At 45.2% G+C, this 12582-nt stretch overlaps 1 protein-coding gene across 1 annotated transcript in view; it reads right to left on the reverse strand.

Moving 5' to 3' along the window:
• kiaa1549la (KIAA1549-like a) overlaps window positions 1–12582 on the reverse strand; it is a 199264-nt gene that overhangs the window by 98696 nt on the left and 87986 nt on the right. The gene's annotated exons all lie outside the window — the stretch shown is intronic.

The raw sequence follows: 12582 nt of genomic DNA on the forward strand, positions 1-12582 counted from the left end.
GAGAGAAACAGAGTTAAGGTTATGAGTCCTTATGATTCTTCTACCCAACAAGGATAGAAATGTAATGAATTATATAGTCAGAGAGCCGAGGTGGAACAGAATAAAAGGTCAGGGATAGGTCAGAGCTAAGGAGAGATTGACCAAGGTGTCATGGATCCAAGACAAATGGGGCGCTAATGGTACCATGAAGGAATAAGAAAGGTGCTAATAGTGGCAAAGGTGAAATAGCAGAATGTGTTAATAGGAGACCAAAGGTCTGTGCTCAGTGAGAGCAAAACTGAAAATCAAGGGACAGATGGTTGTGTGAGGGAGGGGTGGGTTTTATTGGTGCAAGCTAAGGGAACCAAAAAGTAAATGGGGAGGTCAAGATGGAGGGGACATTTCACAGTCTAAATTTGCTGAACTTAGTGTTGAGTCCAGAAGGCTGTAACGTGCCTAACTGGAAGATAAGATACTGTCATTCCACTTTGCGTTGGGCTTCACTGGAGCATTGCAGCAGGCCAAGGACAGACATGTGGACGTGAGAGCAAGGTGGTGAGCTAAAATGGCAAGTGACAGGAAGCTCGGAGTTACGCTTGCAGATTGAGTGAAGGTGTCCTGCAAAACGGTCAGCCAGTCTGCGTGGCCTCCTTCAGCACTGTAGGGATTCGAAGTTGTCCAAAAGTATGGTGGAAGGCAATTCCATTGTAACTTTCAAAAGACAATTGACATGCACTTGAAGGGGTCTAATGTGCAGGGATATGAGGAAAAAGCCAGAGTAAATTGGAGAGTTCTTTCAAAATGTCAGCAGAGCAGCTTGGGCTGAATGGCCTTCATCTATGCTGTAAGGTTCTAAGATATCAAAACCTTCCAATAATATATGTTAACTCAGTCAGCAAAACTGAACAGTGTATCCCTTTCAAAATGATTGCTGGGGACCTGCCAGCTGATGGAAATGATACCTCATGTCCTCTTATCCTTGCATCTTATCTTGTTGTCTTGCTCAAAGTCAGTGGTTTATTTTCTGAGTCAGAAATGAATATCCTGATACCAATCGGAGAGGCTACCGCAGGAAATCTTTGGTATAATCAAATAACAGACATGATAGTTCCTTAAGGTAGCCTTAACATGAAATCAAGATGAAGGAGATAAGAAACGTCATTAATAGATGAGCAGAAAACTCACATAAAGACACATAAACAATCCAGAACTATGGGTTCGTAAGTAAAAGATAGTCACTAATGAATCCAATAACCAATTCAGGAGAAACCTCTTCACCCAGAGAGTGGTCAGAATGTGCCACATGAGACAAAGATGAGATTTATAAAAAATATAAGGTTCATAATACAATAGAGAATCATGCTCATTATGGGGGCTCGGGTGGCTGGGGTAGAGGGGGGCAGGAATTTGTTTATGTAGCCATGGTAAATGTTGCTATGCCAATATTGGTGAATATGATGTGGAGATGCCAGCGTTAGACTGGGGTAAGCACAGTAAGAAGTCCCATAACACCAGGTTAAAGTCCAATGTTGGACTTTAACCTGGTGTTGTGAGACTTCTTACTAATATTGGTGAATCCAGGGGATAGACCGGACCTTGGGTCATTAGCCCCACTGGTTTCCTCGTTAATATAGTTGAGGAACGATGCACAGATCGGGCAGGTAGCAGCCTCCAGAGTAGTTGCATTGTCTGCAAAACACCAGTTGAACCGGCACCACACAAAACAATGTTTCTCCACGAAAGTACGGAGGTGATCTGCGAAACAGAATAAGAGGAGCGAGGAGAGAGTATGAGAATAGGTTAGTGACATAAAATCTCCTATGAACACATAAATCATCAAAGGTTGGTCAAAGGAAAGGTATTATGGATCAGGAACCAAAAAAGGCGGATAAAAGCAAAATACCGCGGATGCTGGAATCTAAAACAAAAACAGAAAATGCTGGAAAATCTCAGCAGGTCTGACAGCATCTGTGGGGTGAGAATAGAGCCAACGTTTCGAGTCTAGATGACCCTTCGTCAGAGCTGAACCAAAAAGGCAGAGTTGATTGTGGTACTATAACTCAATACTTTGTATCGATCTTCACTAGAAAAGGGAATGCTGCCAATGTAGGAGTAATGAGGTGGAGATGCCCGCGTTGGACTGGGGTGGGCACAGCAAGAAGTCTCACAACACCAGGTTAAAGTCCAACAGGTTTATTTGGAATCATGAGCTTTCGGAGCACTGCTCCTTCCTCACTCACCTGAGGAAAAGTAAGGTAAAGTTTATTTACTAATCACAAGTAGGCTTACATTAACACTGCAATGAAGTTACTGTGAAAATCCCCTAGTTGCCACACTCCAGCGCCTGTTCGGGTCACTGCACCTAATCAGCACGTCTTTCAGACTGTGGGAGGAAACCGGAACACCCGGAGGAAACCCACGCAGACACGGGGAGAACATGCAAACTCCACACAGACAGTGACCCAAGCCAGGAATCGAATCTGGGTCCTGGCACTGTGAGGCAGCGGTGCTAACCACTGTGTCATGCTCCGAAAGCTCGTGATTCCAAATAGCCTGTAGAACTTTAACCTGGTGTTGTGAGATTTCTTAATGAAGCAGTAAAGGAGGATGCAGTAGTGACATTGGATAGGATAAAACAGATAAAGAGGTACTGAAAAGGTGGGCAGACCTCACCTCGCCTTAATGGGCCACATCCAAGATGACTGAGGGAAGGATAGAAATTGTAGATGCTCTAGTCACCATTCTTGCTGATCGTCCTCGGAGAAGGCTGATAGTGGGGATCTCATAGAGACTTATAAAATTCCAACAAGACTAGACAGGGTAGATGCAGGAAGGATGTTCCCGATTGTGGGGGAGTCCAGAACCAGGGGTCATAGTCTGAGGATTTGGGGTAGACCATTGAGGACGGAGCTGAGGAGACATTTCTTCACTCAAAAAGTGATGAGCCTGTGGAATTCATTATCACAGGAAGTAGTTGATGCTAAAACATTGAATGTATTCAAGAGGCGGCTAGATATCGCACTTGGAGTGAATGGGATCAAAGGTTATGGGGAGAAAGCAGGATTAAGCTATTGAGTTGGACGATCAGCCATGATCGTAATGAAAGGCGGAGCAGGCTCGAAGGGCCAAATGGCCTCCTCCAGCTCCTACCTTCTATGTTTCTATGAGGGTGGGGCCAGAGAAGTCGCGCCCCTGTTAATGAAAGGGTAGAGGGATAAAGCTGGTAACTGCACAGTAATCAGCCTATCATCAGGGGCGGGGAGACTATATGGCTGGGATTTCCTGACTCTGCCGTGATGGGACCTGTCACGGGGGATGATTTTTGGCAAGACCGGACGATGCCGGCAGTGGGCAGGGCCAGAAAACACCACCCTTGGAGACAATAACCAGGACAAAATGAATCGGCACTTGGAAACCTATGGGCTAATGAATGGAAGTCTGTATGGATTTGTTAAAGGCAAATTATGATAGAGCTCTTTGGCAAAGTAATAGGAAGGATGTACAGAAGGTAGCACTGTTGATGTTGCCTATATAAAGGTGCTTGATTAATTACCACATGGTAATTACCACATGGTTAACAAAATTAAAATCCATCGGATTAATGAATCAGTGGTGGCGCAGATACAAAAATGGTTAAGGCATGTTAGGAATGGTTAACTGCAACATTCCACTTTAGACCTAATTTGTATGTTAATTATTTAATAGTACTCACCAGGATATATAAAGGGGTTACAGGTAGCACTGAGTGTTGGGTGTGTATGTGGAGTTGTAAAGAGAATAAAATGAGTTTATGAAGAAGCTGGACTTGCATCATCTTTTATTACTGAACTGCAACTGAGAGGCTTAACAAGGCACAGAAAGCGAGGAGTTGTGAATGGTTGCTCTTCGGGCAGTGTTGTTCCCTAGTGGGTCAACAATAGGACCAACTCTTGATATTTATTAATGATCTTGACTTGGCTATCAAGTTTGCAGCTGGTCAGAAACGTTGGCCGGAATCTTCTGCCTGTCGGGCGCGCGCCCTCAGCAGGCCCGGGAACAGCGCAAAACATGCTTCCAAGCATGATTGGCCCCAGAGCGCAATTTCATGCTGGCTACCCAATTAATGGCATCCAGTGTGAAATGAGTGATTGGAAAGGCAGGAAGATGGCGGGCATTGAGGAAAAGGGAGGTGCGGACTGGTGCTTCCAATGTGCACCCTCAGGGGGACAACAGCTGCGGAGCTGTTTGAGGGAGCTGCACACTTGTAAAAAAAATAAGTTGCAATGGAAAAACACTGCAAAGTGTCTAGGCAGCACAAGCAAACACAAACTTCAGTCCCCAGCCACCTTCTTCAATGTCATTTCAGCCCTGACATTTCATCCCACTCTGGATCGAGGTTACAGCTAAAACATAAAGGCCGCCTGACCAACCAGTCCACCCGCCAACAATAACAGCAGACAGGTCACATAAAATTGCACTCAATTGGCCCCCTAATGGGCTAAATTGCCTGTTGATTGTCAGTGGGTACGCTTCCAACTGTCATGGCCGCCCACTGACCGAAATGTTGCCCAATGACAGCGGGACGCACGCCTGATGTTGACTCATGTGATTTCACATGCTTCCAAGTTGTGCACACGCCTGCCCGAGCAAAGTAAAATTCTGCCCATAGTAAACAGTGAGGTGAATAGCATCAGAAGAATACAGACTGGTGAAATGGCAGAGCCTTGACAAATGAAGGTGTTAAGCAATAATTATGAAATTGATAAACTGTTAAATCTCAGTTACATCTCATTTGACAATCTGTAACTTTGTCACGGTTTCTTACAACGGGATTAACAGCCAGTGGAAGTTCTTATTAATTCAAGAATGCAGGGGTTGGGGGGATGGGTGTGGGGATGGGGGTAATTAATTGTAGTAAAAGGACGTAAACATGTTCTTGTGACATTCTACCCTCTGACCATTCACAAATTTATTTAACAGGCTAATACTCCCGTGAACATTTTGTTGGGATGTACATAGGAATGTCGACTCAACATGTGCATCAGTTACTCACTAATCTCTTGGCTGTATATGCCTGTATAATTGGGTAGTGTAGCTTTAAGGCACCATTAGTTAATATTGACTCACTATATTACTCTACCTGAATCAACATCAGGCAAGTGTAGAATGGATTATTGAATCAGAAATGATCTCCCTCTGATAACACCACAACTCCATAATTACTAAAGCCCCTCTGGACAAACCTTGGTTGCTTTGTGACTGTGTAGTTGTGTTTTCTCATCCTTAAGTAGGTCACTGAGGTGACATATGTGGGTTACAATGATTGATAAAACCTGAGCAAGCAATATTCGATTTTTAAGTCTGTTAGTGAGACATAGTTCATTTTATTGATTTTTATTTTTCATTCATGGGGTTTGGGAGTCATTTGCAAGGCCAGCGTTTATTGCCAATCCCTCATTGCCCTTGAGACGATGGTCATGAGCCGTCTTCTTGAACTGCTGCAGTCCATGTGGCATAACGGTGCCATTAGCGATGAAGTTCCAGGGTTTTGACACAACAACAATATACTTCCAAGTCAGGATAGTATGTGGCTTGGAAGGTAATTTGCAGGTGCTGTGGTTCCCATGTGTCTGCAACCTCTGTCCACCTAAGTGGTAAATGTTACAACTTTGGAAGGCGCTGCCAAAGAAGCCTTGGTGAGCAGCAGCAATGCATCTTGGATATGGTACACACTGCTGCCACTGTGTGCCGGTGATGGAGGGAATAAATGTTTGAGGCGATGGATAGGGTTCTGATCAAATGCTTTGTCTTGAATGATGTTGAACATCTTGAGTGTTGTTGGAGCTGCACTCTTCCAGACCAGTGGAAAGTATTCCATCACACTCCTGAACTTGTGCCTTGTAGATTGTGGATGGGCTTTGGAGAGACAGAGGGTGAGTTTTAGTCACCGCAGATTTCTCAGCATCTGACCTGCTCATATTGTCACAGTGTTTGTGTGGCTGGTCCAGTTAAATTTCTGGTCAATGGTAACTCCCAAGATGTTGAGGGTGGGGGATTTAGGTTTGGCCAAGGAAAAGGACAAGGAACAATCAAGAGCAGGAATAATTAATTGAGGGAAAGCTAACTCTGATGGAATGAGAAGGCATCTGAGTCGGGCGAGTTGGGCATACAAACATACAGATATCTGAACAAGGTGCAGGAATAGATCGTTCAGCCCTCCCCATGCCTGCTCCAGGATAATAACCTCAAATCTGACCCTTGCTTTCCTGATATATATTAATGACTAAGACTGTGGCGTTCAGGGCATGATTTCAACATTAGCAGATGTTACAAGGATTGGAAGCATTGCCAACTGTGATTAGGATAATCTTGAAATTCAAATGGACATATGCACGTTGGTGGATTGGGAAGACAAGTGGCAGATGAAGTTGAATGCACAGAAGTGTGTGGTGATTCATTTTGACAGGAAGAATATGAAGAGACAGGATAAAATAAAGGGAGAAACTCTAAGGAGGTGTAGGAACAAAGCAACCTTGGTGTATTTTACATTAGTCATTGAAAAAGGCAGTGCATGTGGAAAGAGCAGTTCATAACAGGACAGTGGCACAGTGGTTAGCACTGCTGCCTCACAGTGCCAGGGACCCGGGTTCAATTCCCGGCTTGGATCACTGTCAGTGCGGAGTCTTCAAGTTCTCCCAGTGTCTGTGTGGGTTCCCTCCGGGTGCTCTGATTTCCTCCCACAGTCCTAAAGTTGTGCTGGTTAGGTGCATCAGCCATGCTAAATCCTCCCTCAGTGTACCCAAACAGGTGCCGGAGCGTGGCGACTGGGGGATTTTCACAGTACATTCATTGCACTGTTAATGGAAGCCTATCTGAGACACTAATAAAGCAAATGGGGTCCTATGTTTTAACAACAGGGGCACTGAGTCAAATAGTAAGGAGATCATGTTGAACTTGTATGAGGCACTAGTTAGGCCTCATCAGGAGTGCTGTATCCAGTTCTGGGTGCCATACTTGAGATGGATCTGAAGGCACTGGAGAGGGAACAGAGGAAATTCACAAGAATGATTCCAGGGATAAACAACTGTAGTTATGAGGATAGATTGGAGAGGTTGGGTCTGTTTTCCTTGGAGAAAGGAATGCTGAGAGGAGACTTGACAGAGATATTCAAAATCCTGAGGGGTATGGACAACTTAAATAATCATCCAGGCTGTTCTATGCTTATTTGCCCTCAAAGAACTTCAATAAATGTGTTAAACATGATTTCCCTTTCACAAAACCATGTTGACTCTGCCTGATTGCCTTGAACTTTTTCAAAGGTCCCGCTATCATGCCTCTAATAATAGCTTCTAACATTATCCCTATGACAGATGTGAAGCCAACTGGTTTGTTGTTTCCTGTTTTCTGTCTCCCTCCCTTTTTGAAAAATGAATCCCATTCACCATTTTCCAATCTGATGGAGCCTTCCCTGAACCTGGGGAATTTCAAAAAATTAAAACCAACGCATCAACTATCTCCCTAGTCACTTATTTTAAAACCCGAGGATGAACTCCATCAGGCTCAGTGGACTTAGAATCATAGAATTCCTCCAATACAGAAGGAGGCCATTTGGCCATCGAGCCACTACCGACCACAATCACACCCAGGCCCGAGTCCCGTAACCCCACACATGAGGGGCGGCATGGTAGCACAGTGGGGCGGCACGGTAGCACAGTGGTTAGCACTGCTGCCTCACAGCTCCAGGGACCTGGGTTCGATTCCCGGCTCGGGTCACTGTCTGTGTGAAGTTTGCACATCCTCCCCGTGTCTGCATGGGTTTCCTCCGGGTGCTCCGGTTTCCTCCCACAGTCCAAAGATGTGCGAGTTAGGTTGATTGGCCATGCTAAAATTGCCCCTTAGTGTCCTGAGATGCATAGGTTAGAGGGATTAGCGGGTAAATGTATGGGGGTAGGGCCTGGGTGGGATTGTGGTCGGTGCAGACTCGATGGGCCAAATGGCCTCTTTCTGCACTGTAGGGTTTCTATGATTCTACCCTGCTAATCCCCCTGGCACAAGGGTCAATTTATCAAGGCCAAGCAACCTAACCTGCACATCATTGGACTGTGGGAGGAAACCAGAGCACCCGGAGGAAACCCACGCAGACATGGAGAGAACATGTAAACTCCAGACAGACAGTGACCCAAGGCTGGAATTGAACCTGGGGCCCTGGTGCTGTGAGGCAGCAGTGCTAACCACTGTGCCACCATGCCAACCACAGCTCAGTACCACTTTCCTGGTGATTGGAATTTTCTAGAGTTCCTTCCCTTCCACTTCCTGGTTTACAGCTATTTCTGGGATTTACTGGGATAGTATTTATTGAGTAGATACTATTTTCTATAGGACTGATGCAAACTGCCTCTTCAGTTTATCTGCCATCTCCTTATTTCCCACTATTAGTTCCCCAGACTCACCTTCTATCAGATGAATGCTCACTTTGTTATCTCTTATTTTTAAAAGGTATCTATTGAAACTCTTTCTTTCTTTATATTTCTGGCTATGCTTTCTCTCATACTCTAATATTTCCTTCCTGATGGCAATCTGATGGCTTTTTAATTATGGAGAACCTCAGGGCGATTCTCCCAAAAAAATTCCAAGTGTCGAATTTGTGTAAAAACTGGAGTAAATCACACTGGCTTTTTCAGCAGGAATTTCAAAATGAATCCCCCACACTCTGTGCACTGCAGAGTGCACTAGCATGAATCAGTCCAGGAATCAGTGGGCGGGACCTATTCCCGCTGGAGAGGCCAGCAGCAGAACACTGAATGGGCCACTGCGCATGCGCCGATCGGTCAGCACTGAGATCAGCGCATGCGCAGTGGCCCGTCTGCCGGCCTCCCGATTGCTGGCCAGCTTGATCACTGGCCAGCCCCGTGACTCCCACATCCCCAGCCATGCAACCCACCCACAACCCAATCACTGGCCTCCCACCCTCTGTCACTGAGCCCAAATGCAGAGTGGCAGCGGGACCTGTCCACCCCCACCAATCACCCTCTGGAGGCCCCACCCCTCATCAGGCCCTGCTCCTATTAGGCCCGGGTCCCGTGGCACTGCCCCATGCCCAGTGGACAGTGCCAAGATGCTCTGGGGCATTGCCACTTTGCCTCTTGGGCAATGACAGGGAAGCCAGGCTGGCACTGCCAAGGTGGCAATGCCCTGGGGGCACGCCCCTGGTGCCCAATCCTCTGGGGAGCCTCAATTGCCCCCCCCCCCTTCACTCCAACAGTGTGGGGCTGCCAGCTCCCTGCAAGTGGGGAGCTACTGTAAACCCCGTTGGATTGAACCACTCCTGGCAGGGGGAGGAGAGGCTAGCGGGCCTGGAGACTTCAGACGCGGGCCTGCTAATGAGATTTAAATTGTATTAAAATGAGCTGTTGAATACATAAGGCAACCCCGCACCGATTTCTGATATCGGAAATCCGACACTGGGAGATGCGTGGAGGCCATGGTGCCCAGCGGGGAGCCCACGAAATGACCTCTGCTCGAGTCTCCCGGCCTGCTGTGCTACAAAAGCATCGAGATGGGTAAATCACCCCCCCCTCATATTTTCGTTGCATTAAATCTCAGGTTAAATAACAGAACTGCTCCCAATCAATAGAATCAAATATCTCTCTGCTAGCCAGTGACGAAGTAACTGACTTCAGAACCTCCATCAACATAATGTATCTTGCAATTACTGAGATACCACTGAATAATGCATTTTTAATATAAAAATTGGAAAGTAAAACACATTCCGTGTAATTACAAAGGAAAATATTTTTCATGCCATGGCAGTGATTTGTAGCATTTCTGTTTAATGGTTTTCATATTTCGTGTTAACCTACTTTTTCCCTTAATTTATTGAGTAGATACTTGCAAGCTGAAATGCCTATTGTAATGCTGAATCACATGGTGCACAAGCATTTTCCATGCAATAATCAGTAATCTTGCCGTAGTTGGAAGAAAAAAAGAACTTGCATTTCTGTAGCACCTTTCACAAACTCAGATCATCCCTAAGTGATTTACGGTTATTGAAGTTATTTTGAAGTGTAATGTTAAATGTGCTTTAATTTGATTTGATTTATTATTGTCACATGTATAGGTATACAGTGAAAAGTATTGTTTCCTGCGTGCTGTACAGACAAAGCATGCTCTTCATAGAGTACATGGGGAGAAGGAAAGGGGAGGGTGTTACAGTCATAGCTCAGATGAGGAGAAAGATCAGTTTAATATAAGGTAGGCCCATTCAAAAGTCTGACAGCAGCAGGGAAGAAGCTGTTCTTGAGTCGGTTGATACGTGATCTCAGACTTTTGTATCTTTTTCCAGACGGAACAACGTGGAAGAGAGTATGTCCGGGGTGCGTGGGGTCCTTGATCACGCTGGCTGCTTTTCCAAGGCAGTGTAGACAGTCAATGAATGGGATGCTGGTTTGCGTGATGGACTGGGTTATATTCACGACTCTTTGTAGTTTCCAGCTTGAATAAAGCAGGAGCCATACCAAGCTGTGATGCATCCGGAACGGATGCTTTCTAAGATGCATGTGTAAAAATTGGTGAGAGTCGTAGTGGACATGCCAAATTTCCTTGGCCTCCTGAGAAAGCAGAGGTGTAGGTGGGCTTTCTTAACTATAGCATCAGCATGGAGGGACCAGGATAGGTTGTTGGTGATCTGAACACCTTCACTGCCTTCCCTAGATTGCACCAATTCCTGTTCACCTATCTCTCTCACGCTTACTGATCTTCATTGGTTCCCGCTCTGGCAATGCCTCAAATTTAAAAGTCATATCTGCTTTGTGAGTTATATTGTGACCTGATCTATACAGGGAAGGTTTACCTCAACTCATAGTGACTCAGATAGGGCACTTCAAAACTATATTATTTCCACTATATACATAGAAACCTCCTGGGTAAGTACATCTTACTTGTGTACAAACAATTCCATCTGCCCTACAGAGTCCCTAGCACGTAACTGTTGATGTCACTGTCATTATGATACACATCACCATCTCATTATCATAACTATTAACCCAGTACAGCACAATATCTTCCTTTTCAAATCTCTCTATGGCCTCACCTGCTCCCCATCTCTATAACCTCCTCCAGCTCCACAACCATCTCAGACTTCTGTGTTCCTCCAATTCTGGCCTCGTGGATATCTCGGTTTTACATCACTTTACCATTGGCAGGCATGTCTTCAGCTGCCTTGAGCCTTGGCATTCCTTCCCTAAACATCTCTGCATCTCTCCACTTTTGAGATGCTCCTTAAAATCTACTTCCATGACCAATCCTTTGGTCACCTTATTTCTTATTTATTTGTATCACGAGTAAGCTTACATTAATACTGTAATGAAATGTGAAAATCGCCTATTCACCACACTCCGACGCCTGCTCAGGTATACTGAGGGGGAACTTAGCATGGCCAATGCACCTAAACAGCATGTCTTTTGGACTGTGGGAGGAAACTGGAGCACCCGGAGGAAACCCACGCAGACACGGGGGTTTACATAGGGACAGCATGCAGACTCTGCACAGTGTCCCAAGCTGAGAATCGAACCTGGGTCCTTCGTGCTGTGAGGCAACAATGCTAACCACTGTGCCACCGTGCTGCCCTGTCCCATCTGTTCAAATATCTCCTTACGTGAGCTTGATGCCAAGTTTTGTCATTAATATTTATTAAGTGAATAATATGTTAAAGGAGCTATATAAATGCAAGTTATTGTCATAATAAAACAAGTTGATGCCAACACTAAACTTGCACTAACTATGATTTAGTGACAAAATCAATTCAGTCACTCATTCCGATCCTGGGCTCCCAAACTGCACATAGCTTAAAAATAATTTCTATTGTCAAGTCTATGAATGTTTTTGTCAAATGAATGATTATTCATTGTTGGGGAATTTAAAAAGATAGAATTCATGCAGGGGTGAGCTGCCATGGTTACATTTTCTTTTCCTATATTAAAATATCAAAATTCTGAGCTTAGTCACTGACCTCTATTAATCACTAACTGTCTCGGCAAAATTAATAGACTGCAACTCCCACAAGTTGACCCTGAGGGCGCTTTCCACGGTCTGGAAAGATCTAAGCTCCAGTTTCATCAAGACTGAACCCACAGTGCTTTCAAAAGAAAGATACTCTTTTTGAGAAAATAAAAATCAATAAATCAAAAATGAGATGGAGAAAAACTGCAGAAAGCTTCAACGCAAAGAGAATTGGAGGTACTTGTGCATGAAACACAGAAAGCTCACACACAAGTGCAGCAGGTAACTGAGAAGGCTAATGGAATGATGACCCTTATTTCAAGGTGATCAGAATCATAGAATTCTACACTGCAGAGGGAGGCCATTCAGCCCATCGAGTCTGCACCGACCATAATCCCACTCAGGCCCTATTCCTATATCCCCATTTACCCTAGTTAGTCGCCCTGACACTAAGGGGCAATTTAACACGGCCAATCCACCAAACACGCACATCTTTGGGCTGAGAGAGGAAACCAGAGCACCCGGAGGAAACCTACGCAGACCCGGGGAAAATGTACAAACTCCACACAGACAGGGACTGGGAAAGCCAGGGATTGAACCCGGGTCCCTTACACTGTGAGGCAGTAG

This window comes from Mustelus asterias, chromosome 9 (genome assembly GCF_964213995.1).
Source record: "Mustelus asterias chromosome 9, sMusAst1.hap1.1, whole genome shotgun sequence".
In the NCBI taxonomy this organism is placed as follows: Eukaryota; Metazoa; Chordata; class Chondrichthyes; order Carcharhiniformes; family Triakidae; genus Mustelus; species Mustelus asterias.